The sequence below is a fragment of the Schistocerca gregaria genome, chromosome 4 (assembly GCF_023897955.1).
Source record: "Schistocerca gregaria isolate iqSchGreg1 chromosome 4, iqSchGreg1.2, whole genome shotgun sequence".
NCBI lineage: Eukaryota > Metazoa > Arthropoda > Insecta > Orthoptera > Acrididae > Schistocerca > Schistocerca gregaria.
The window spans coordinates 454,705,511-454,730,805 of record NC_064923.1 but is presented as its reverse complement, the minus strand read 5'-3'; positions in this window follow the sequence as shown (position 1 = coordinate 454,730,805).

Sequence of the window (25,295 nt, the reverse complement as noted above, 5' to 3'; positions counted from 1 at the left end):
CTCGAACAGCGCACGGTAAAAATGAACGTTCATGTCTTTCTGTGAGGGTTCTGATTTATCTTATTATAATGATCATTTCTCCCTTTGTTAGAGGGCACCACCAAAATATTTTATCACTCTGAGAAGAAAGTTGCTGATTGAAATTTCATGAGAATATCCTGCAGCAACGAAATACACCATTGTTTTAAAGACTGCCACCCCAATTCGCGTATCATACTCGTGGTAGTCTCCCCCCCCCCCCCCCCCCCCCTATTTCGTCATAACACAAAACGAACTGCCTTCTTTGAATTTTTTCAATATTTCCATCAATTCTGTCTTACGTCAACTCCAATACTCCGAAACAGGGTGCTCAAGCATAGTGTAAGCAGTCTTTTTAGTAGACCTGTGTTCTGCCAGTAATCGCAGTCTTTGGTTTGCTTTCCCTGCAGTATTTTATGTGTGATCGTCCCAGTTGCAGTTTTCCCTAAGTATTTATTTGAATTTACAACCTTCATATTTGTGTGATTTATCATGTAAGCGAAGCTTAGCGGATTCCTTTTATTGCTCATGTGTATGAATTAACACTTCTCATTATTTAGACTCAGTTGCCACTTTTCGCCCCTTCTTTGAACTTTTTGATGTTCTGCATCATTCTGCCTGACGCGGACTCCAATACTCCAAAATAAGGCGGACAAACATAGTGTAAGCAGTATCTTCAGCAGACTTGTTGCATTTTCTAAGTGTTTTGCCGATAAATCGGAATCTTTAGTTTGATTTCCCCTCAACATTACCTGTGTGATCGCTCCAATTTCGTTTATTCGTAACTGTAATCCCTATGTTTTTAGTTGAAACTACAGCCTTCATATTTGTGTGATTTATCGTGTAACCGAAGTTTAGCAGATTCCTTTTATTGCTCATATGGATGAATTCATACACTTTATTATTCAGACTCAATTGACACCTTTCGCACCCTACAGATATCTTCTCTAAATCATCCCACAGTTTTTTTATCATCTGATGACTTTACAAAACGGTAAATCACAGTATTATCTGCAAAAAAATCTAAGAGGGCTACCCAGATTGTCACCTAAACCGTTTTTGTAGAGCAGGAGCAGCTGAGGTCCCATAACACTTCCTTGGGGAGAGCCAGATATTACTTATGTTTTCCTCGACGACTTTCTGTCAGTTACTACGAACTGTTATATTTCTGACAGGAAGTCATGAATCCAGTCGCACAACTGAAATGATGTACCATAGGCACCACATCTGATTAGAATTCGCTAGTAGGCGGACAAGGCCGGCGTCAGCCTACATTGTGGACTGTCTATATTCAGGGGCAAGCATACATTCAGGGGCAATCCTATTGTTCTCTTTTGACTGACAGGTCCTTAACATACTGTTCAGTTAAGCAGTTTTCCATGTCACCCCTACCTGTCCTCCTCTTCCTCCCCCTCCTCCTCCTCCTCCTCCTCCTCCTCCTCCTCCTCCATCCCTCTGGGAACTGCCCTTGCCGATACAAGTACACTTTTGATGTCAATTTGATTGACGAATTAATTAAATCGATCAATTAATTAACCCCTCCTCTGGGAATCCCCCAGCCCTCCCCCTCCCACCACCTGGAAACTGGAGGAAAAAGACTCAGTTTATTGGACATTTGGCAGAAATCGATTACAATGTATGGAATATTGTTTAAACAATTTAGACAATGCATGGGATACTGTTCTTTAATCAATTTATGGGATAAAAGACTGTGTATGATAATAGTTAATTTATTTATTTAAAGGATTTGGTGGGAAATCGATTGTTGTGTGTCCTGCCCCGAGAGGGAGCGAGAAGGATATCTAATTGCAAGGGCTTACCTCGATCGATGTAATCGATAGAAGAATTTCGCCTAGGCAGCTTGCAGAACTCCACCCTGTAAAGAATCTAGACGCTAAAGAGTATGTTCAGGGACACAGAACTCGGTGTACAGCACCAGGAAACTCAGCTCTAATCAAACTCAGACTAATGAAGTTCATTGGAAGTTCACCTCTGGCACAACTGATTTTAGCTTCTTCTGTTCAGTGCACACTGTTACGATATACTGCTTGGCGTAACTCTATCAGTTGTTTCTATACTGCGGTCCTGAGACTATCTTCTCAGTATTATCTCGATCCCGACGTGACTCTAAATATTCTTAAGACCTCATCCTGGCGACGCTCAGCGTCCCAGACGACTACCACCTGTGCTCTCCTTGGGTTGGGGCGGATGAGCTTTTTATAACGCTGGTCGAGTTTCTAGAACATTCCCTTTGACGCCCATCGCCAACGAGGAGTGTACATTACCATATATAGGAAACTCACGAGACATTTGTCTCACTGTCACGAGCTGATATCCGGGACCTCGGTCACGCGCTGGCTGACCAGAGGCTGTTTCCATGTGTACTTAGATTCGGGAGGACGACGGTTCAATCCCGCGTCCGGCCATCCTCATTTAGGTTTCCCGTGATTTCCCTAAATCGCTCCAAGCAAATGCTGGGATGGCTCGTATGAAAGGGCACGGCCGACTTCCTTCCACGTGCTTCACTAATATGATGAGACCGATGACCTCAGTGTAAGGTCTCTTCCCCCAAACAACCCAACCCAATCCATGTGTACTTAGCCTGTGCACCAACCGTCGCCAGTCTGTTGCTGTTTGAATACCCGATTGCAAAAACGCCTCTGTCGTCTTCTCAAGCGGCGCCTCGCCTACAACTTTGAATTTAATGCCGTATTCCTTCCCTTACTAGTGGATTTCACGACAGGTGTATGGAATATTGTTTAAACAGTTTACACAATAAAGTTTATTTATTTATTTCAAGAATTTGGTGGGAAATCAGTTACAGTGTATGGCATATTTTTTAATCAATTTAGAGAATGTGGGTAATATTGTTTATTCAAAGAATTTATGGGATACGAGGCTGTGTGTGGAATATAGTTTATTTATTTATGTAAAGAATTTTGTGGGGAATAGGTTGCAGTGTGTGGAACATTGTTTAAACAGTTTAGACAATGTGTGGAATATCGTTTATTTATACAATTTATGGGATACGAGGTGATGTATGAAATATTTAAACAATTGCGATGCATTTTCATTTCAAACGGATAAGGAAACACATATTTACACTGTCACATACCGCTTAAACATATCTGAAAAACTTTCTCGCGTCTCACCAAGCACGCAGGTTGCCTGGAGTTGGGATGCACCGGAGGGATTTTGGAAATGCCAGAGGGCTTGTCGCACCACTGTCGTCTGTCGGCTGCCGTCTCGAATGCTCTGTATGTGTCAACCAACCTGTCAGACACCAGCGCACGAGAGCGACGCCTTCCTTCCAAGGCAAATACCTGATTGGTAATCGATCCTGAAATACTGCTGAAGGTCATAAATAATTAATTTCCGGTCACATGAGCGTGGTCTAGGGAACATAATATGGACAAGGTAGCTATTTCACACACACACACACACACACACACACACACACACACACACACACACACACACACACAAATTGACGATGTCACAAAACTAATAGCAGGCTGCCTCAAAATACACTTAAAAAAAAAAAAACGCCGGTTGCATGTAAAGAGAGACAGAGAAAGAAACAGATGAAAGTTCCTGGCAGATTAAAACTGTGTGCCGGACCGAGACTCGAACTCTGGACCTTCGCCTTTCGCGGGCAAGTGCCCGAATTCGAGTCTCGGTCCGGCACACAGTTTCAATCTGCCAGGAAGTTTCATATCATCGCACACTCCGCTGTAGAGTGAAAATTTCATTCTAGAAAGATACAGATGTTTACTTTGCAGATGATGTAGGAACTAGCGCATGGGATATTTCATCCCGCCATAAGCGCTAAACTTCCCCAGCCTTCCTGGCGCAGTTCCTCGCGGCGCGTTTCAAGAACTGCTTTTGGAGTTATTAAATCTGGTGTGAAACATCACATCTTGAAGATGCCACAAATGTTGCCTCAGAAGATGTACCACGCGGAATATTAATTAAATCATTAATATAGTCTTTAAACAATTTTCTTCACACAGTTTGAAACAACTCGAAATAAAAAAAAGATCGACGATACACAGTAGTTTGCGTGGTTAAACAATAGTGTCATGTTTTTGACGAGAAATCTGATTAAATAATCCAAACCTATTGACGTCACTATTGGAAGCGGTGATATATGAAATGATAGTTGGAATTTCAAGTTTCTGTGTAAATTTATACTCTCACGGTTATAGATTTCCTGACCACTACTGACCTGCTAAGTGTATTTCCTTTCTCAAAGCGGTATAGAATTTTAAAGTTGACTGGTTCTCTCCGCTGCACCAGGACGAAGGAGGAGGGAGGAAAGGGTCTACCACGTGATGGGATAGTAGCAACAACAACAACAGCAAATGCCATTCCAAGACGAAGTCCACTGTGATGTACTGAGAACCACGAACCATGACACACTTAAACAGCGATCCACTCCGTAGTATTAAGTTGTCATGGTAGATGTCAGACATTGCTATCAGTCAGGAACTTGACGTCGTGTTTTGGGTTTAAAAGTCAATAAAGAATTCCTGAATTGGTTCTCTCCACTACATTCGGGAGGAGGAAGGTCTACTGCATGCTAGGATAGAGACAACAGCAAATACCACTACAAGATAGTGTCCACTGCAATGTATTGACACAGTCAAACCACGATCCAGTCCGAAGCATTAGTTGCCATGGGTTGATGTCAGAGTTAGCTGAAACACTCTTACATCCCACTTACTCGGCTTCCGGATGCCCACATGCACCATACCGCAGTACAATTCCAACGTCAGAGGTCGGCGAAAACTGCCGCCACGATCACAGCTGCAGTTGTGGACGCACTTGTATGCCAGAGTTCACCACCACCCACCATGGAGAGCATCCGGTGGTGATTGGGCTGGTACCAATTCTCATGTTATCAATACAGCCAGTGCAAACACCCATCATTTTGAATCTTCTTTCACACAACACATACGTTCGCTTCTGTTGCGCTCGCCCAGCACACTGTTAACTTCACCAGCCCTCGAGATTCCTGCGTTTCTTACGTGTCGTTGCTTCTTTGACAGTCGCTGTGGAGTGTTAGGATACAATACTACTGTTTAACAACAGTATAAGATATTAAGAGAGTGAAATATTGTTTTATGTAGTGACTGGGAAATTAGCCTGCAGGAAAGGAGAAACACTGAAGAGTAAGGTAAGCTTGTTTGTTTTTTGTATACGCACTACCGAGTCAGAAAAAGAATAGGCTCTCTGTGCAATGAATATAACAATGTAGGTATCGATTGTCGGTGTTTGATCTGATAATAAAATGTTATCGTTGTAATTCATTTATTTTCAAATACGGTAGAGATTTATTTGCTACTGAGACCCCAGGAGAGGTACTGACTTTTCGAAACCACCCGTTACAGTGGTGTACAATTTGGTACCAGGTTCCACACTGTGCAGCCATCCAACATGGCGGATCGTCGTTTGTGAAAATGTGACGAAAATAATTTCTCTTGAGACACTCATGTGTAATCTATTAAAAATAACATGAGTTTACCCAGAACCTCTAGGCTCTAGGATCGTAAGCTAACGAACGTGTTTATTATTTACACCTGGTCTATTTTTCTAAAATGTTATCAAAATTATTGTGGTCTTCATTTTTATTCGTTTAATTTGGTTTCAAATATAATTATTTTCTTCAATGTCATTTCTGATACTTGAATGCCACATTTCAAGCGCTGCATTAACTTTATTATTTTGTGCAAATTTAATGAAGTTAGTTTGTGCAAAAATGTATTGCAATTAGATAGGTTTATATTTTCTCATGGAGCGAAAAGAATTAATGTTTTTAATGTTTGTATGGCGAAAACCATCCAAGAAAATCTACATATCGTTTTGGAACCAAAGGAAAGTGGTGTTTTATATCCTAAACTAAACTAAGGACATCCTCTTAGGATTTCGTATGAGCCCCGTGCTGGCTTAATCCAGCACTGCACAAGACAACAGCAATTTCAAATGAACAAATTGTGTGACCATTTAAAACAAATTTATGTGAACTACAGATGAACAAACGAAGTCAGTGTTCCAACATACTGTTGTCGTTTCCTTTCTGAGCAGTTTGAGCAGAGCACCTACGAAGAACAACTCTGTTGCCATTGTAACCTGAAGATGAGGTTGGAACCTCGAAATATGTAGCTTCATTAAATAATTTCAATAACCAAACAAAAGCTTTGAGACTAGTAAATGTCACTGAAACATGTTTTTATGTTTTTGAAACTGTCATGGACGATTAATAGCGAAAATGGTTTTTAAACCTTATTATAAACCAGCACCGTCAGTGGATGTATTTTTAGGCAATGTGATATTCCACTTTAACCAGTCTGAATGATACATTATCACAAAACAACGACTTTACAGAGCGGCTTAAGAAGAACTATTCATCTAATCAAGTTGACACTTATATTATGAAACAGATAGTTGCTATTCACCGCTATATGGTGAGTAGCAGCTGTCCTTTTCATAATATTGTTACATTCCCTCGTGAATTTTCCATCGTTTGATGAAGATTACACTTACGATTTTATGCCTCATGTGTCAACATAACAAAAACAGAATTTCATTGACATCACTGCTGTCTTCGTTTCAGGTAGAGAGCAACTTATTTTTTCCTCATAAACTTAGACTTTTTAACCTATCTAGAACGTTACTCTTCAGTAGGCACGCTCTACTGTCAGGTTAGTGCATACGTTCGCAGAGTATTTGTTTTCGATGCTGATATTCTGGTCGCTGTGGGTTTTACCGATTGTCGTTTCCTTTATAGTTCACTGTACCTATTTAAGGTTACATATTGTCATTTGGAGATAGTGAGTGGAGCTGCAAACGCTAGAAAATCAACTGTCAAGTAGAAAAATCATAACACTTCCGAAATAATCTTATGTTTGTGTTCAATAGAGGGGTGACAGCAGCAGAAGCAGCTAGAAACATTTGATCCGCTAATGGTATAATGCCATTAGACAGAGCACGACAAGAAAACGGTTTTCTCTTTTTAAGGAGGTAGTTATTCCCCTTCGGAGTTTGATGATGATCGTTAAACGCATTGATCCATAACTACCCACACCAGTGTAGTCGAGAAGTGGCAAATGTGATGAACTGTGATTACTCCACCATCGCGCGACGTTTTCATGCAGTGGGGAATGTTCAAAAATCGGATGTACGCATATTGCATGCTTTAAGCCAAAGTCACAAAAATTAGCGGATGGCCATTATGCGCATCTCTACCTGCTCGTGATCAATTGCCTCGTGAACAGGACTTACCATTCCTATCCCGCATAGTTACGGGATACGAGAAATGGTGTCTTTATGCTAACATAAGGAAAAGAAAGGAATGTTTCAGCCTGAAAACAGTAGCAACTCCCCATACAAAAACCTGTGCGCATCCAAAATAGATAATTTTATGCATCTGCTGGAAAAGCGACGGTATTGTATTGTGCGAATTGCTTCCCCAAGGTGTAACGATCACTGTTGACATTTATTGTCAACAACTAAGAAATCTGGTAGACGCAGTCCAAGAACAACGACCAGGGATATTGCGTGAAGTCATGCTCCACCACGATAATGCCCCATTCTGCCAGACTGACAAAAAAACGCTATACAGGAGTTTGGTCGGCAGTCATTCCGCACCATCTCACTCACCTGATCTTTCGCCCTCATATTTTCACCTTTTCCGCTCTCCATAGAACAAGCTCCAGGAACTCCTTCTCCGGATTAAAAGAACGCCCCAAACACGTCTCGGCGAGTTCTTCGCCTCCAAACCACGTGATTTCTACCGTCGAGGAATCGAGAAAAAAAATGGTTCAAATGGCTCTGAGCACTATGGGACTCAACTGCTGTGGTCATTAGTCCCCTAGAACTTAGAACTACTTAAACCTAACTAACCTAAGGACATCACACACATCCATGCCCGAGGCAGGATTCGAACCTGCGACCGTAGGAGTCGCACGGGAGGAATCGAGAAGATACCTTAGCGGTTGCAGACTGTTATAAGTAATAAAGGCGAATATATTACTGATGACTGAAATCTCTGTTATGCGTACCTGTTGTGTTTATTAAACCTATGTGAAAACGCGACGAACTTGTGCACCAGCCTAACACAATAGCGTTTCGCTGTGTGCTCCCTCTAGGCGTCGTACTATGGAATTGTGGGATAAATTTCTGTGCGTTTGTACCAGACCTTATGATGACATTTTGAAGGGTATCCCGCACAGCTGGCAGCAGCCGCTGCGTCTACGGATTCACCGGCGGAGCGCTACTGGCTACGAGACCGTGCCTGAGCCGAGATGCAACTTCAGGCCGGTGGGTCGGGCTGCAGTTGGTTCAAATGGCTCTGAGCACGATGGGACTTAACATCTGAGGTCATCGGCCCCCTAGAACACAGAAGTATTTAAACCTAACTAACCTAAGGACATCAAACACATCCATGCCCGAGGCAGGATTCGAACCGGGCTGCAGCACCGCGCTCGCGGGCGGCACATAGGAGGCGGCCTCGCGCGTCCCGTCATCAGTACTCGGCCTTATGTAACTTTAATGCGGCCCGAAAATATACCTGCCCGTAATTTAAACCGCGCCTCATCCGCCTCTCACACTTGCACCTCACAAGGCCGCCGGAGGGTGCCGGGGAATTATAAATTCCAAATAACGGAACCTAGGTCGCATCGTACAAGGTGCTGACCTGACCTCAGGTCATTCAAGGCGCCTTGACTTCCGTAGACTGTATTCTTCTGCCATATTTATTCACGGAGACAGAATTTTCGTGATGAGAACAAGGATGAAAAGGCCATCAGAGCTAGAGACATGGAGCCTTTTGAAATATTGTCCCGGTACCATAATTTGTTTTGTAGGCGATAATGTCACTACAGGCATCAATACATACACACTACAACACACGATGTGACAGCACAGATGCGGGCCCGAAGTGGCAGTCCCGCAACTAATTCACAATAGTCGTCAATAGCACAGCACTGTCAAATCAAGTTGTACGTAGGACAGTCGGGCGGAGAAATTGAGTGAACGGCGTAATGAACGACGTTCAAGTAAAGTGCTCAGTTTTCTATTTCCTCATTGTTATTTCAGTTCCCCACGAGTGGGTGAGGCTTGCAGCGAATAAAACTACCCTTGTGCCAAAGTTTCTGGTGCTTAATACTTAAGTGATACTGGTAAATATACACTCCTGGAAATTGAAATAAGAACACCGTGAATTCATTGTCCCAGGAAGGGGAAACTTTATTGACACATTCCTGGGGTCAGATACATCACATGATCACACTGACAGAACCACAGGCACATAGACACAGGCAACAGAGCAGGCACAATGTCGGCACTAGTACAGTGTATATCCACCTTTCGCAGCAATGCAGGCTGCTATCCTCCCATGGAGACGACCGTAGAGATGCTGGATGTAGTCCTGTGGAACGGCTTGCCATGCCATTTCCACCTGGCGCCTCAGTTGGACCAGCGTTCGTGCTGGACGTGCAGACCGTGTGAGACGACGCTTCATCCAGTCCCAAACATGCTCAATGGGGGACAGATTTGGAGATCTTGCTGGCCAGGGTAGTTGACTTACACCTTCTAGAGCACGTTGGGTGGCACGGGATACATGCGGACGTGCATTGTCCTGTTGGAACAGCAAGATCCCTTGCCGGTATAGGAATGGTAAAACGATGGGTTCGATGACGGTTTGGATGTACCGTGCACTATTCAGTGTCCCCTCGACGATCACCAGAGGTGTACGGCCAGTGTAGGAGATCGCTCCCCACACCATGATGCCAGGTGTTGGCCCTGTGTGCCTCGGTCGTATGCAGTCCTGATTGTGGCGCTCACCTGCACGACGCCAAACACGCATACGACCATCATTGGCACCAAGGCAGAAGCGACTCTCATCGCTGAAGACGACACGTCTCCATTCGTCCCTCCATTCACGCCTGTCGCGACACCACTGGAGGCGGGCTGCACGATGTTGGGGCGTGAACGGAAGATGGCCTAACGGTGTGCGGGACCGTAGCCCAGCTTCATGGAGACGGTTGCGAATGGTCCTCGCCGATACCCCAGGAGCAACAGTGTCCCTAATTTGCTGGGAAGTGGCGGTGCGATCCCCTACGGCACTGCGTAGGATCCTACGGTCTTGGCGTGCATCCGTGCGTCGCTGCGGTCCGGTCCCAGGTCGACGGGAACGTGCACCTTCCGCCGACCACTGGCGATTACATCGATGTACTGTGGTGACCTCACGCCCCACGTGTTGAGCAATTCGGCGGTACGTCCACCCGGCCTCCCGCATGCCCACTATACGCCCTCGCTCAAAGTCCGTCAACTGCACATACGGTTCACGTCCACGCTGTCGCGGCATGCTACCAGTGTTAAAGACTGCGATGGAGCTCCGTATGCCACGGCAAACTGGCTGACACTGACGGCGGCGGTGCACAAATGGTGCGCAGCTAGCGCCATTCGACGGCCAACACCGCGGTTCCTGGTGTGTCCGCTGTGCCGTGCGTGTGATCATTGCTTGTGTCAATGTGTTATTTTTTCCAATCCCAGGAGTGTAGATACCAAAAAATAAACTAAACTCCTCCCGAACAGGCCATAAAGGCCCAAAGGTATCGACCGGCCGCCGTGTCATCCTCGGCCGACAGGCGTCACTGGATGCGGATATGGATGGGCATGTGGTCAGCACACCGCTCTCCCGGCCATATGTCAGTTTCCGAGATCAGAGCCGTTACTTCTCAATCAAGTAGCTCCTCAGTTTGCCTCACAAGGGCTGAGTGCACCCCGTGTGCCAACAACGCTCGCTGACCGGATGGTCACCCATCCAGGTGCTAGCCCAGCCCGACACACGCAATTTCGGTGATCTGACGGGAACCGGTGTTACCACTGAGGCAAGGCCGTGGGCAGATGTAGACACCACTGTTCTTAAATTCTTTTTATTACGTTTGTTGAGACGTGGCATGCCATTCTCTCACTTTAACAACATTTTAAGTCAGATTAACATTTATATTTCAATTCAAGTACTATATTTGTTAAATGTGGTTAATGACTTTTTCTGCACAAGGAAATTGGGGATATAATGTTTTTGTAACTGCATACGCAACCTGTAAAAAGTTTGTAGTTAGGGGGCCTTAGTGGAGGCAACTGAGAAAAATGCGAGAGCCGTATTGGGGGCCGTAAATGCTGAGCGCAGCAGCCTAGGAGTGCGAGTGATTCTGGGAAACTGTTTTCAGTGCTTGTTACTTGCAGAGGGCTTCTGGCTGTAGCTCTCTCCTCCTTCCACTTAGGGCCGGACAGAAAGGCGCCAGTTTGCAAAACATTTTAGATGGCTAGACGCCAGTCCATCATGGGAGAAGGCCAGATGGCTTAAAGCGAGTGGAGGAAGACATTTAGAGAGTCTGCTGTAAACTGAGCTTTTTTGCAAACGATGGGAAGGTCGTAAAACTTCATGCATTCTCGTGCTAGAAGCTGGGACGATACCGACAGAGCAGCTCGCGTGTGTGTCTAGTGGAGGTATAATTGTAGCTCCTCCCTCCCCCCCTCCACTCCCCCCACACACACCCCACCCCTGGCACCAGGAAGTTGACACGTTCTTTTCGTGAGCAGCAAAAACAAATATTTCACAAGCACCTCTGTCTGGAACGCTTAACAGTCTTCTTTCAGAAATAGAAAATGGTCAGCCTAGAAATATTAGATCGGTCCATAAGTGAGGGTCCCATCTAAGTAGATGTTTTTTGCCAAAACATGGCCTTGATTACCGTGAGAACGACGCTTCTCTAGTCTAAAGTCTTCCTTTTCCATACAAGAGAAATTTGGAGATGGTGATTGGTTCCTCTCAAAGTACACAAAGCAGAGGCTTGGTTCCCAATGTAGGAAACCTGGTGCTGTGTCTGACTTGGGTGTCAGCACCAACAGAACAGTCAAGAGGGGAGATTCAATGAGTAGAACATCATTCAGTAACAAGCTCATCCCACAGTGGAAAACTTCACGCCTTTCCCTAGTGAGAGGGACTTATGGTTTGTATCTGGTTGTGAAGTAAGAGCCTGAGGCAGTTTCCAGCTGTACCGACATCATCATCTCGGACATGTCATGTCTCACAAGGGTGAATTTGTTCGTCCTGAGTCGGCCGTCTGACGTTTGATAATTCCAGCACAGACCGTCGCGCCTGTGAACCAAATTGCTTTGGCCATACCAGCAAACGGGTGCACTTCACACTGAAATATTCCGGGATTTCAGGGCTCTCATAGTAGTCTGCATATTTTCGCGGACGCGTCAGAACATTACAACTGCCGCAGCAAATCGCTACTCGCACACAGCGCGCCGTTTTCTGCTGCCGGGCGCCTGAATCATGGTGAAAGTGTAAAGAACAGCTGCACTGGCATAGGGTTGTTAAATAATATAAGGTGAAACATAATTTGTGGTATAGTTGATTGTATTTGATTCCATATGAATGGAGTTGGGCGTCTCAGTGGGTTCATCTAAACCAAGTCAGATTGCGTTATAAAAGGTGTTAATTCAGGGGAGAATTTGTATAGCTTACAATATATGCTTTGCCTATCAAACACTTTCCCTTAACTGATTTTTGTTTCTCATTTTTGTGCAAGATTTATCAGCTGTTTCTCCAGAACATACTAGTTACTGAAGGTTTAACAAAACTTGTCATTATTTTGTAAACGTAAATACGCCACCATTCTAATTCAAACCCCCTGTATCACTGACTGTTTTTATTTTATTGTGGTGGTACATGGGTACACCACCAATTTAAGGTTCAATATAATTAAAATTGATATTGTGATTATTAATTTGACTCCTAAAGGTGATTTCATGCCCAGGGAAATGAAAGTGCCATGAGTAAATTCATTAATTCATATAAAACACCCATGTGAGTAGCACCCCATTTGACGGTTACTGACAAGATAATATTTTTCTTTATACAGAGATAATAACATTTAGCTCCAATAAAACTTACATATTTACAATTAAAGCAAGTTACAGATTGCATATTTATTACAAACAATCGATTGTATTGGTACAATAGTTTCCGAGTCGGTAGACTTGATATATCAGTGAACAGGTGAGTGCCTTTGAGGTACTCTTCTCCAGAACTGGTTTTGCGTTTAGTTGGCTGGCATTCCTCAGCTGTAGATTTACTCTCCTCATACCATCTGATATAAAGGACGCTATGATCACTTCACAATTACATTTCCTGCACTATAAAACATAAAATCAATTTGGTAGTCTGCACTGATGAACTGATTGTCATGAATTTAGTTCCCAGTTACGTCCAATTTTACTGATTAGATCCTTTAAAATGCTTCATCTAACGAAGAGTGAACATTGCAGATAATATTGTTCGATAAAAATCCTCTAAAATGTGAGCTTCGGAGACAATATGAATCATCCCCACTGACAGTGCACTTGCAGGGTGATTACTGAAAATATGCAACACGACGAAAATAGTTTATAGATTATACGCCCATTTGAATGTTAAAGGGATATTATTTACTCACTTATGGTTAGGTATTATTAATGTGATCATACTGACATTGCAAATTTTCTTTTGTATCTATAAAAATGACATCAAAGAAGTGGCATAGTTCCGTGGCAGTTGAAGTTTTGGGTGATCGTTAATGAACTGCTGGGAAATGGCTACAGGAGAATACGCAGAAGGTTCAGAATCTGGAGTAGACCTTGATGCAAACAATGAAGCTATTATATCTACAGTTTCAAATACTACTGCAGTAACTCTTGGTAGCCTGGGTAAAGTAGTGCTAAGTGGACCAATGGGTGGAACGTCAGGTGCAGATGCGGCAGGTACAGCAGACTGTTGTCCTGTGCTTGAAGAGATGTTTCGTAAATTTCTTGAAACTGACGCTGATATTGAAGTGGCTGGAAATGTGAATTTATATGCATGGTCTGAATTTGGTTGTGAAACACAGTCCTTTGGGAAACGTTTCCTTCCTGAGAACATATGTTTTGTAACAGAAGCTGAGACTGCTAACGCCCTGCAGATTTTGTGTACCAGAGTCATTAGTATGAATATTTACCACTAATAACTCATGGTGGGGTTATAAATAATAGACAGAGCAGATTTATTAATTAATATTTCCAGAGAGTACATACTGACAAATATTTCATTGTTGTACTGGATAGAACATTTTGCCACTGAAAGTGTTAACGCAAGTTAAGACCACATATTTTTACACCTCATTTATAATCCAATCAAAGCTGATGATATTGATGGTGGTGTGATGTGATTGTGATCTAGTGCTGCATGAAGGAAAAAATGTGCATCCTGGAGATGAAATATGAGTAATACAATGGCGTCCTGTGGGACCACAAGAAGCAACTAGCTGTTATTGACGGAATAGGATGGAGAAAGGATTAAGTGGAAGGATATGATGAGCAGATCATTGTTGACTAGGACTGGAAGGAGGGGTGTACCTCAGAAAATATTTCATTGTTATGTAGTGGGTCTGGGGTTCATCTGGGGTTCACAATCACATCAGAGTCAGTTTCACGAAAGTCATGAAACGTTTCTTCAAGTACAGGATAACAGCCTTCCTTACCTGCTGTATCTGTACTAGAAGTTTCAACCACTGGTCCACTTAGCACTGCGTTAGCCAGGCTCCCAACAGTTACTGCAGGAGTATTTGAAACTGTGGATATAATGGTTCATTGTTTGCATCAGGATTCCTCCAACCTTTATATCTTCTGCGTGTTCTTCGGTAATTTCCTTCCAGCAGTTCATTACACAATCAGCCAAAAATTCATCTGCCATGGAACTACGCCATTTCAATGGTGTCATTCTTATATTTTTAAAAGAAATACTTACGAATGTCAGTATGATCCCTCTGACAATGAAAACCGATCATAAGTGAGTAAATAATACCTCTATAACATTCAGGTAACCATCATTTTCAGTAATCATCCTACATGTGCACTGTCAGGTTTCGGCGAGAGAAAATCGAGAAAACATAAATGTGCATGGAAGGAGGAAATTGAAAATTTGGGGTAAGGTCTTAATGGACCAAACTGCTGAAGTCATCGGTCCCTAAGCTTACACAAGACGCCTTAGACCTCGCGGCTACCCCTCGCGGCCGTGGAAGAAGGGGTACGGTTGTTGTAGAGAGGCAAGTTAACATAGACAGCTGATTAGTGGGTAGGATACCCGGGTGTTGGAACCGAGTTTTCCGATTAATGTACTTGTCATGAATGTGCTTCAAGAGGAAAAGAACATTTGCCAAATGGATGAATTGCTACTGATTGCAGATTGAGGAAGCTGCGGAACATGAGGGAAGTGTATGTCTTTCTGGGACTGCAACAGATAGGAGAAGTGGAAATCGGGGAAACGATAGCGTAAGTTACTATATAGCGGAAGAGGATAATGGTAAAAGGATGAAGACCTTACGTACAGACTGTTGGTAGTTTATCCTTTTTTCACTTAGTGTTTTGCCAGCCTTGGAGAGATACAAATCAGTTAACTAACAACCTTGGCTATTTTCATTTAGTAATCTCATGTGACATTCTAGTCTGAAGTAACTCGTGTTAAGAAAGAAAGCCTTCATTACACAAAAGAATAACATGCAGAGCTCATCCTTGACAATCTTGTTAGAAAATATTTATCAATGTTTTAACTACTGCATCCATGGGCATCCGCAGAAATTTTATCAAGAGGGGATAATATTCTAAAATTACTTGTTTTGATAGGCGTGCGTGCTGGAAGATAATGCCTCCAATTTTTTTATCTAAAAACTTTTACAGCTTTTTGAATAAAAGAAGCGTCACTAACATTCTACATCTTAATACTTCATGTCTATACCTATTTATTTCTCAACATAGTCACACTGGCAGCGAACACATTTCTCCCAACGAGAGACCACTTTGATACGGTTATTGCAAAATATTGTTGACGTAGCCACAACCTCTCGTCTACTGGCAACGATTCATCACTATCGAAGTGAAATCCGAAAAGGTGTTGTGTTGTTTTAAATTCTGGGAACAGATGATAATCTATTGTAATAAAGCAGATGAAAATCGAATGAGGCCAAGTCTGGATCGTATGGAGGATGATCGAGGACAGTGAACCCAAGGCATCGGATTATTGCAGATGTCGCAGCTTTCGTCTGTGTTATGGCGTTGTCATGTTGAAAGAGAGGGTGCTCCATGTGTGGACGAACTCTTCGAATTCGAAACTCGATTACAGCACGCTGTTTGTCACACATCGGCGTAGCTGTCTTAGACACGACCATAATACACGCTACAATTCGGCACCATCCTACCGGCAAAGAGCTACAAATATGTAGACATGAAAAATAAAGATGTAGTTTTAATAATTAAGAGTTTTCACATAAAAATTCAGAGGCTTCACTTTTCACCACGCCCTCGTCTAAGTGATTCGGTGAGTTTGGTAGCATGTTGCGTCTTAAGAACTAAATTAGATATGAAATCCACGAAATGTATTGCATCTCAAACGACTGTTATCCATTTAGTATTTTTAAAGTAAGCTTTGATGCTGAAACAATAATCGTACTACGACAGTATATATATTTTTATACTTTATTGAAATGAACATCGATGTCACCCTTTTGATTCAACAGTCTGAAGTTACATCCTCATATGATTAAACGAGCGACGTCCAACCTGTTAATAAGTTAACGACTCAAAAAACTATAAAGAATATTTTCATATTTCCATAACGTTAGGTTGAATCTGGATACAGAAGATACGAAATAGGAAAACAAGTAAAAGCGACTGAGAAAATCTTGTTGGATATCAACAAAAATAGCCAGCAGAGAATACACTTCGAAAAGGAGAAACAGGGAATTTAAAAAAAAAATAATTTAACGCATTCTGTTTGAATACAGAACTTCACATTTAATCGCATTAATGGATTTATATCATTACTTTCATGCCATGTACTGTTTCTGTAAGGGTACTGGGGATGGATCATTGGCACGAACATAGTTGACTTGGTTAAGTTTTGTTGGGAATCCGCACGTCAAGTGTTGGATCAGTTCATTTTTTCTGGTCAATAAGAGCATTACGAGAAAGGCCAGAGAAAAGACTGATGGCTGTATTTAGGCACGGTTCTGAATAGTTCGATTTCATCTTGACTGCAGAAGAGCACCAAAAACTGCAGCCGTACCAAGATATTGGTATAACTTCGCGTGAACAACTTTACAATCAAAAAATTCATGACGGACAGTGATTTATAGTCAAAGTATACCACATTGCTCTCGGCGTTTATTCAAAATACTGTTTAGTACAATCACTTTCAATTATTGCTAGATATTAACGAGAATTTTGCAGTGAATAAAAATCCTGTACATAGATGTCAGAGGGGTGAAGTGACCCTCTTACTCCCCTTGTGGGCTCCCATGACCGTATTACAGACATATTTTCTCTCACGAACCTCTGGGCGCCGGAATCAAACGCACCATTGGAGCCGAGAGGGAGCCTTGACAAGAGATTACCGTTGGAGTGTTTGTAATGGGCCAATATGCCAACTCATACTGATAACTCGTCAACAGAGGGGCCCACCGTTGTAGCTTCTGCATTGTCCGTGCTGGGAAAGGCTGGGAGGATCTGAATAGAGCAGTCAATGGTCTGTGGTCCGCAACTAGAGAAAAACAGCTGTCATACAGGTATTGATGGAAGTGCGTGACCCCATAAATGACAGTCAATTCTTCATTTTTAAGTTGGCTGTGGTTGTGCTGGGACTTGGTCAATGTATTTGACGTAAACGCAACTGGCATGTCTTTGGTGCCCACTCGGGCTGATAACACCATACCAATGCCATAAGATGAGGCATCGACTGAAAGAATGGCATTCTTGCTGGCGTGGAATTGGACCAAAAACTTATCACTTAGTAGTGCGTCTTTCAGCTACTGGAAATCGGTTTGACATTCGGCCGACCATACGAACAGCTTGGCCGGTATGGTTCCTTTGAGAGGGCACGGCCGACTTCCTTCCCCACCCTTCCCTAATCCTATGGGACCAATGACTTCGCTGTTTGGTCCCCTTCCCCAAATCAATCAGCACATTGAAATGTTGAAATTTGTGGTAAGGTTTTATGGGACTAAACTGCTGAGGTCATCGGTGCCTAGGCTTACACACTAATTAATGTAACTTAAACTAACTTACGCTAAGGACAACACACAAACCCATAGCCGAGGGTGGACTCGAACCTCCGACGGGGGGAGCCGTGCAAACCGTGACTAGACGCCCCGACGGCGCGGCTATCCCGCGCGGCACACATTGAACAAACCGAAACTTGGGAGCAGTAAAGTTACTTGCTGGAGGGGCAATTAAATTACATATACTCTCCACCTTTTTCGCTTGATTCCTTCGCTGTCGCGTTTCTCTTCAGTCCTTATTCAGTAAAAATCAGAAGCCCTCGGTCAAATAGCAGGTTTGTTTCAGCGTCCGCTCGCCGACTTTCGAGTTCCCACAATGTCGCAGCGGAATAGCAGCAACAGCACCATTGTTGAACTTTAGCGAACTGTGCAGGGTGTGAACCACGTCTCTATTGCCATATAAGCCGTATGAGCGGGAGACGTCGGTACGCGTGCGACAGCAGACGCTATCTAATGCTTTTTGCGTGGTCATCTTCTGCAGCGGCTGTTGACATCTGTAATTATTGGTTTTTCCGTCTTAGGGTTACTGCAATTTAATTAATATCTTTCAAAATGCCATGCATAAAAACGGAATTCGTCCAGGAGTCATCACTCGGCTTCTATTGGTCGCAAAAAGGTAGCGTCAAATGTTTTGAACAACCATATGCATATGTAACAAAAGAATCGTCTTAATGTACTACAGTACAGGGTGAAAGTCTGAGTATTACACATTTCTTCATGTTTAGGCAAATGGAGCACATCGGCTGGTTCTTTTAGCATTTGATCTGGTCTGCGGTGGATCTTAACTGGATTGTGGAGGCACCATTAGTTGATGGACGGTTTCTTAGAAAACACCAAAAAAGTGTTTCTTTACCATTTTCGTATCAAAACATAGCCGCGGATTCCAAGACACCTGTACATAGCCAATGTCTGAAATTTTTAAAGTACATTACTAACATCCCGATCTCGAAAAACGTTCAAAATTTGGCTGATATCTTTATCTGTTTCCGAGACACAGAGGTTCAAAGTCAGCTTACTTCTACACGTAAAATACGCAAGTAAAATCCGGTTTGAGGCGAAATCTAAATGATGAATAACTTCAGAAAATCGCTCAAATTTTAACGGTATATTTTCTATTCTTTTACCTAGAACTTCCATCTTCCCGTTTTCAAAAATCTTTACTACTTCATCGGCGGTTCCTTAGAATACCCCAAAAAGGTGTTTTTTGCCTTTTTCGTACTAAAACCTAGCTGCGAATTCGAAGACTGTTACGCACAGAAAACGGCTGAAATTTTTGCGATATATTACTTAGATCACATCCTCGAATAACGTTGAAACATTTATTGATGTCTGTATCCGTTACCGAGAAACAGAGACTCAAAGTTACCCTACCTGCCACGCGGATGGCCGCACGGTTAAGGGCGCCATGTCACGAATCGGGCGGCCACTCCAGGCGGAGGTTCGAGTCCTCCCGCGGGCGTGGGTGTTTGTGCTGTCCTTAACATAAGTTAGTTTAAGTAGTGTATAAGTCTAGGGACCGCTGACCTTAGCAGTTTGGTCCCATAGGAATTCACATACATTTCAACATTTACGCTACCTGTTCGTGTAAAATACGCTCTTAAAATCAGGTGTGAGGAGAAAACATAGTTTTTACAGTGACGTAGAAATATGCTGTCAAGTATCTCCATTATCATCAGAAGAGTTCTGGGAAACCCATGTTGGAGCACTGAAGTACGTGCAAATGTTCGGGCACGAAAAATCAGGTGTGAGGCGAAAACATAGTTCATAAAGTCGTGTGACGAGGGCCTCCCGTCGGGTAGACCGTTCGCCTGGTGCAAGTTTTTCGATCTGACGCCACTTCGGCGACTTGCGCGTCGATGGGGATGAAATGATGATGATTAAGACAACACAACACCCAGTCCCTGAGCGGAGAAAAACTCCGACCCAGCCGGGGATCGACTTTCTATCGCGCTGACCATTCAGCTACCGGAGGCGGACAGTTTATAAAGTGACATAAAATATGATGTCAGGTATCTCCATTATCATCAGAAGAGTTATGGGAACCCCATGTTGGAGCACTGAAGTACATGCAAATGTTTGGGCACGTAGAATCTGGTCTGAGGTGTAAAATTAGTTTTGTGTGATTTCAGTTTCACAAAAGTAAACTATCAAAACTTTACTGACCCATAAAGTTCTTTTCATTCGAGTGACATGCCCTGCTGTGGGAGGTAAAAGGAGGGAATAAGAGGAAAAATGTTTCTATAGCAAATGGCAGTGTGACGACAGGGTGTTTTCGCAGTTGCAGACCCAGCGAAAGGCTTCTTTCCGTAGACAGATGACAGGAATACAAGGGGTAGGAGAATTCGGCTACCTGTCCCGGTGAAATCTGAAACCACCTACCTTCGAATTTTTTGTTTCCGATCCATTTTACGCCCCCTCTGTGCCAGCATCGTTGACGCAGAGCTGTCTCGCCATCCGTTTGGTACGGCCCTGGTCAACAGGTTTCAAGTTCATTTGCGCTTTTTCCCGCTCTGTAATTACAAGGGATGCCCCTTGAAAAAAATATGGATACAAGTACTGTAAAAAAAACAACATATTGTGGCTACGGGGTTCCGCTCACTGTACAGAATTACCTGATCCTCCACAGCAGACGCACACTGGAAGTCTGAGTTCTGTAGCATCTGTACCGCAGACCGCGCTAAAGCCGTTCGACTACGGCGGCAGTGGGCTCGGAGAGCCGGCTGCGGCGGCGAGTCCATTTCGCGAGTAATTTGGTCCCAAAAAACGCGGGGACACAGCCGAGGACAATCGATTCTGGCCGGCCAGCGGCGGCGGCGGCCTTTCGTTCCGTCCCGTGTCACACCGGCCGCTGCCTCCGGCGCCGCTATTAAAATTCCATTACGCCGATATCTGTGGAGAACATTACACACCAGCCGGCCGGCCGGCCCCTCGTAAAAAGCTTTTCTAATTAAGACGCGCTTTTACACCGGATTGTACTACGATAAATTATAATTTACGTGAAATTCCCCCTGGCATTGTCATCCTGTACTTTTTATTTTCACCTCCCACCGGGCGGCCAAGGAGGCAGCGCTTCTTGACAATGGGGGACACCGGTGGCGGAACCCTGGCGCCGACGGCACGGGTCGAGATGCGGAACGAATACGGTGCTTGGCCCACACTGGCTCAGATGAGGTGCGCTGTTCTCTCTCTGCATTCACTTCGGCAGAGCAGCTATACACGTCTGCTTGAACAGCTTGTATAGTAGCCAGTGACAGGTGGACGACCGTACTTGTAGAAAGAGATTGTTCCTCTCCATTTTGACGCTGGATTTCGGTGAAGGTGGTATATGGCTGGGGGAGGGTGCCCCGGCGAGGGTAGGTTGCTGGCCAAATGCTTAGTTTTATTACCAATAATTTACAACGCCAAAGCAAAGACATAAACAAACTAGGCAAACACTTGTGTTCGATCTTCAAATAGGTTAACTTCAAATAAAACCATAATAATAACAATAATAATAATGAAGAATATTAATTCTCCTATTGATAGTGATATTGAAGCAAGTATGATCTTTTTAAAATGGAATGATATACTTTTTGATCATAAATTATGGATAATGCTTATACATGGTGAAACGCTCTGGTGGGCGGTTTGCGGGGTTTAAACCACCTCGGCGTATGACCATGCAATGCATTTGACCTGCGGTCGTCGCACTATGGCGCTGGCTGCAGTCCACATACGCAGAGGTGTGTTGGTGCTAATGGTGTTGTTGGTGCTAATGGTGGCTGTGTGCTGAAAATGGCTCAAAGAACACATATTGATGACGTTATGAGAGGTAGAGTACTATGGCGGCTGGAGAGTGGTCAAACGCAACACGTCGTAGTAAGGGCCCTCTGCGTTCCACAAAGTGTGATCTCAGTGTTACAGAAACAATTCCAGCAGACAGGAAACGTGTCCAGGCGCTACAGTACGGGACGTCTACAGTGTACAACACCACAATAAGACCGATATCTCACCATCAGTGCCCGCAGACGGCCACGGAGTAATGCAGGTAGCCTTGCTCGGGACCTTACTGCAGCCACTGGAACAGTTGTCTCCATACATACAGTCTACAGACGACTGAACATACATGGTTTGTTCGCTCGGAGACTTGCAAGGGGCATTCCACTGACTCTTGGTCACAGGAGAGCCCGTAAAGCCTGGTATCAAGAACACACAGTACGTGGTCATTGGAACAGTGGCCCAGGTTATGTTCACGGACGAGTCCAGGTATAGTCTGAACAGTGATTCTCGCAGGGTTTTCATCTGGCGTGAACCAGGAACCAGATACCAACCCCTCAATGTCCTTGAAGCGTGGTTTGATGGCGTGGGTTGGGATTATGATTAGTCACTAAACCCCTGCATGTCTTTGACAGAGGAACTGTAACAGGTAAGGTGTATCGGGACGTCATTTTGCACCAGTATGTCCGCCTTTTCAGGGGTACAGTGGGTCCCACCTTCCTCTTGATGAAGGATAACGCTCGGCCCTACCGAGCTGCCATCGTGGAGGAGTACCTTGAAACAGAAGGTATTAGGCAAATGGAGTGGCCTGCCTGTTCTCCAGACCTAAACCCCATCGAGCACGTCTGGGATGCTCTCGTTCGACGAATCGCTGGACGTCTTCAAACCCTTACGACACTTCAGGAGCTCCGATAGGCACTGATGCAAGAATGGGAGGCTATACCCCAGCAGCTGCTCAACCACCTGATCTAGAGTATGCCAACCCGTTGTGCGGGCTGTGTACATATGCATGGTGATCATATCCCATATTGATGTCGGGGTACATCCGCATGAAACAGTGGCGTTTTGTAGCACATGTGTTTCGGGACGGTTTTCTCATCACCAATACCGTGGGCATAAGATCTGTGTCTTGTGTGTTCCCTATGTGCCTATGCTATTAGCGCCAGTTTTGTGTAGTTCCACGTTGTGTGGCACCACATTCTGTAATTATCCTTAATTTATGAGCATGAGTGTAGATAATGTTAGTCAGTTTTGAAGTTCAATCTCTTCGCAGAAGAATCTGATAAATATTCTAAAATTGAAAATCAAATCGACTTAAATCGGTTAATGCGTTGTAAGCAGCTCATGCCAGGCTACGTCGTTGTATCTGACCTTTCGACTCTTTACTTGTCAGCACAGCAGGACTGGCAAGAACTGTGTCGTAGCCGGCCGCGGTGGTCTAGCGGTTATAGGCTCGCAGTCCGGAACCGCGCGACTTCCACGGTCGCAGGTTCGAATCCTGCCTCGGGCATGGATGTGTGTGATGTCCTTAGGTTAGTTAGGTTTAAGTAGTTCTAAGTTCTAGGGGACTGATGACCACAGATGTTAAGTCCCATAGTGCTCAGAGCCAACTGTGTCGTTTGTAGGCAGGTCATTTCTGTTTCAACATTTCTTGCAAGCAGACATGTACACCAATGAGAAGAACTCAGACATACCAGTTTTCTACGGCGAATGTCAAATTCTGTCCCAATTATAATGGAAAAGTGCCTGACAAAAAGTTTCCACTAAAGTCGGAAACGTTTGCGCATTTGAAATAGTTTTCCTAGGGCCAATCTAATGCGGCAGAAGCTAACAAACTGCCTAGATCCGTATACAAAATTCATAGGTGGCCCCGTTTGGTAGGTCGTATAGGAAATGAGGTTGTATCTTAGTAGCGTCTTGCCGCATATAACGACGAAGTCTAGCATCAGAGCCCTGTGTGGCAGTTTTTCCCACAAAAATAACAAACTATGGCCGCATTAATTTCCAGTTTTAGTACATTTCTCGAATTATTTTGCAGAAGGCTTTAACATCAATACTAACAAATGTTATACAATTGTAATTGCCTTTCCAAGAGCTACCGAATGCAGTTATGAAAACTATACTGTTCGATTAAAGAAAACATACTTGTTTCAATATCTCTATTGATATCAAAGTTCAGAGCATCATCTATACAAAATATTACGTGCCCGTCAGCATACTGCCAATTGCATATAACCGCGTTTTGGAATTTGAAACCGTTCATGAAATAAAGGGACTTTTACGTCTTAGGTGACTCATCCTGGATATACCGAGCGAGGTGGCGCAGTGGCTAGCACACTGGACTCTCATTCGGGAGGACGACGGTTCAATCCCGTCTCCGGCCATCCTGATTTAGGTTTTCCGTGATTTCCCTAAATCGCTTCAGGCAAATTCCGGGATGGTTCCTTTGAAAAAGGGCACGGCCGATTTCCGTCCCCATCCTTCCCTCACCCGAGCTTGCGCTCCGTCTCTAATGACCTCGTTGTCGACGGGACGTTAAACACTAATCTTTTGATTTGAGACATCTATTTTTCAAAAGCGTCTCTTTCGCGTTTCTCCGAAGCATAGCAAAACTACTTATTGCAAAACCTTGTGAAATTGAACGTTCTTCTTCCGACAAGTGCTCCTGTTTTATTAGATTATGAAGAGCTTAAAATACACAAAGCCCTATTTGTTTTCAGCGAGACCGTAACGTGTGCATAAGCGTCCTTAGCTATAAACATTGAATCTATGTTGGGATTGGAAAGTAATTAAATTATTATTCAAACTATCTACATTTTTGGCGTCTCCGAATATACGATTTTATATGTGTATTACGCTGTGGCAGTATCACTCCATAAAGCCAAGCCAATTACATACAAAAATGAAATTAAGATAGTCTGGATAGAGAATCAAATGTGGAAGGGTGAGTCAATGGGCCGCATCGCGATGGGATGTTGACTGAATCTTAAGTGAAACAAAGAACAAAGTTATATTGAATAGTGTGATTTTATATATATATATATCTCCAGTACCGATTACAAACACTGGTATCTTTGAAGATTTAGTATGGGAGCTTTGAAGACGGAATTCTCTGGGCGCTTAGGGTAGTATGGCCCAATGGGAGCGCTACCAGCTCACAGAGCACGCTGGGTGTTGGTTTCAGATACATTCTGTTCCGGTGTGTTCGGCAGCAGAGTCGTCGTTGAATGCAGTGTGTGTCGCTGAGCTGCCGCTTTGTGAGACGTCTACGTGTAACTGGGCTCCACGTGGTAATGCAAATCTGCACGGCGAACTTGTTATATCTAGCAGGTACTGTAGTCAGACTGTGTTCATAAATTAATTGCATGGGTCAGAACT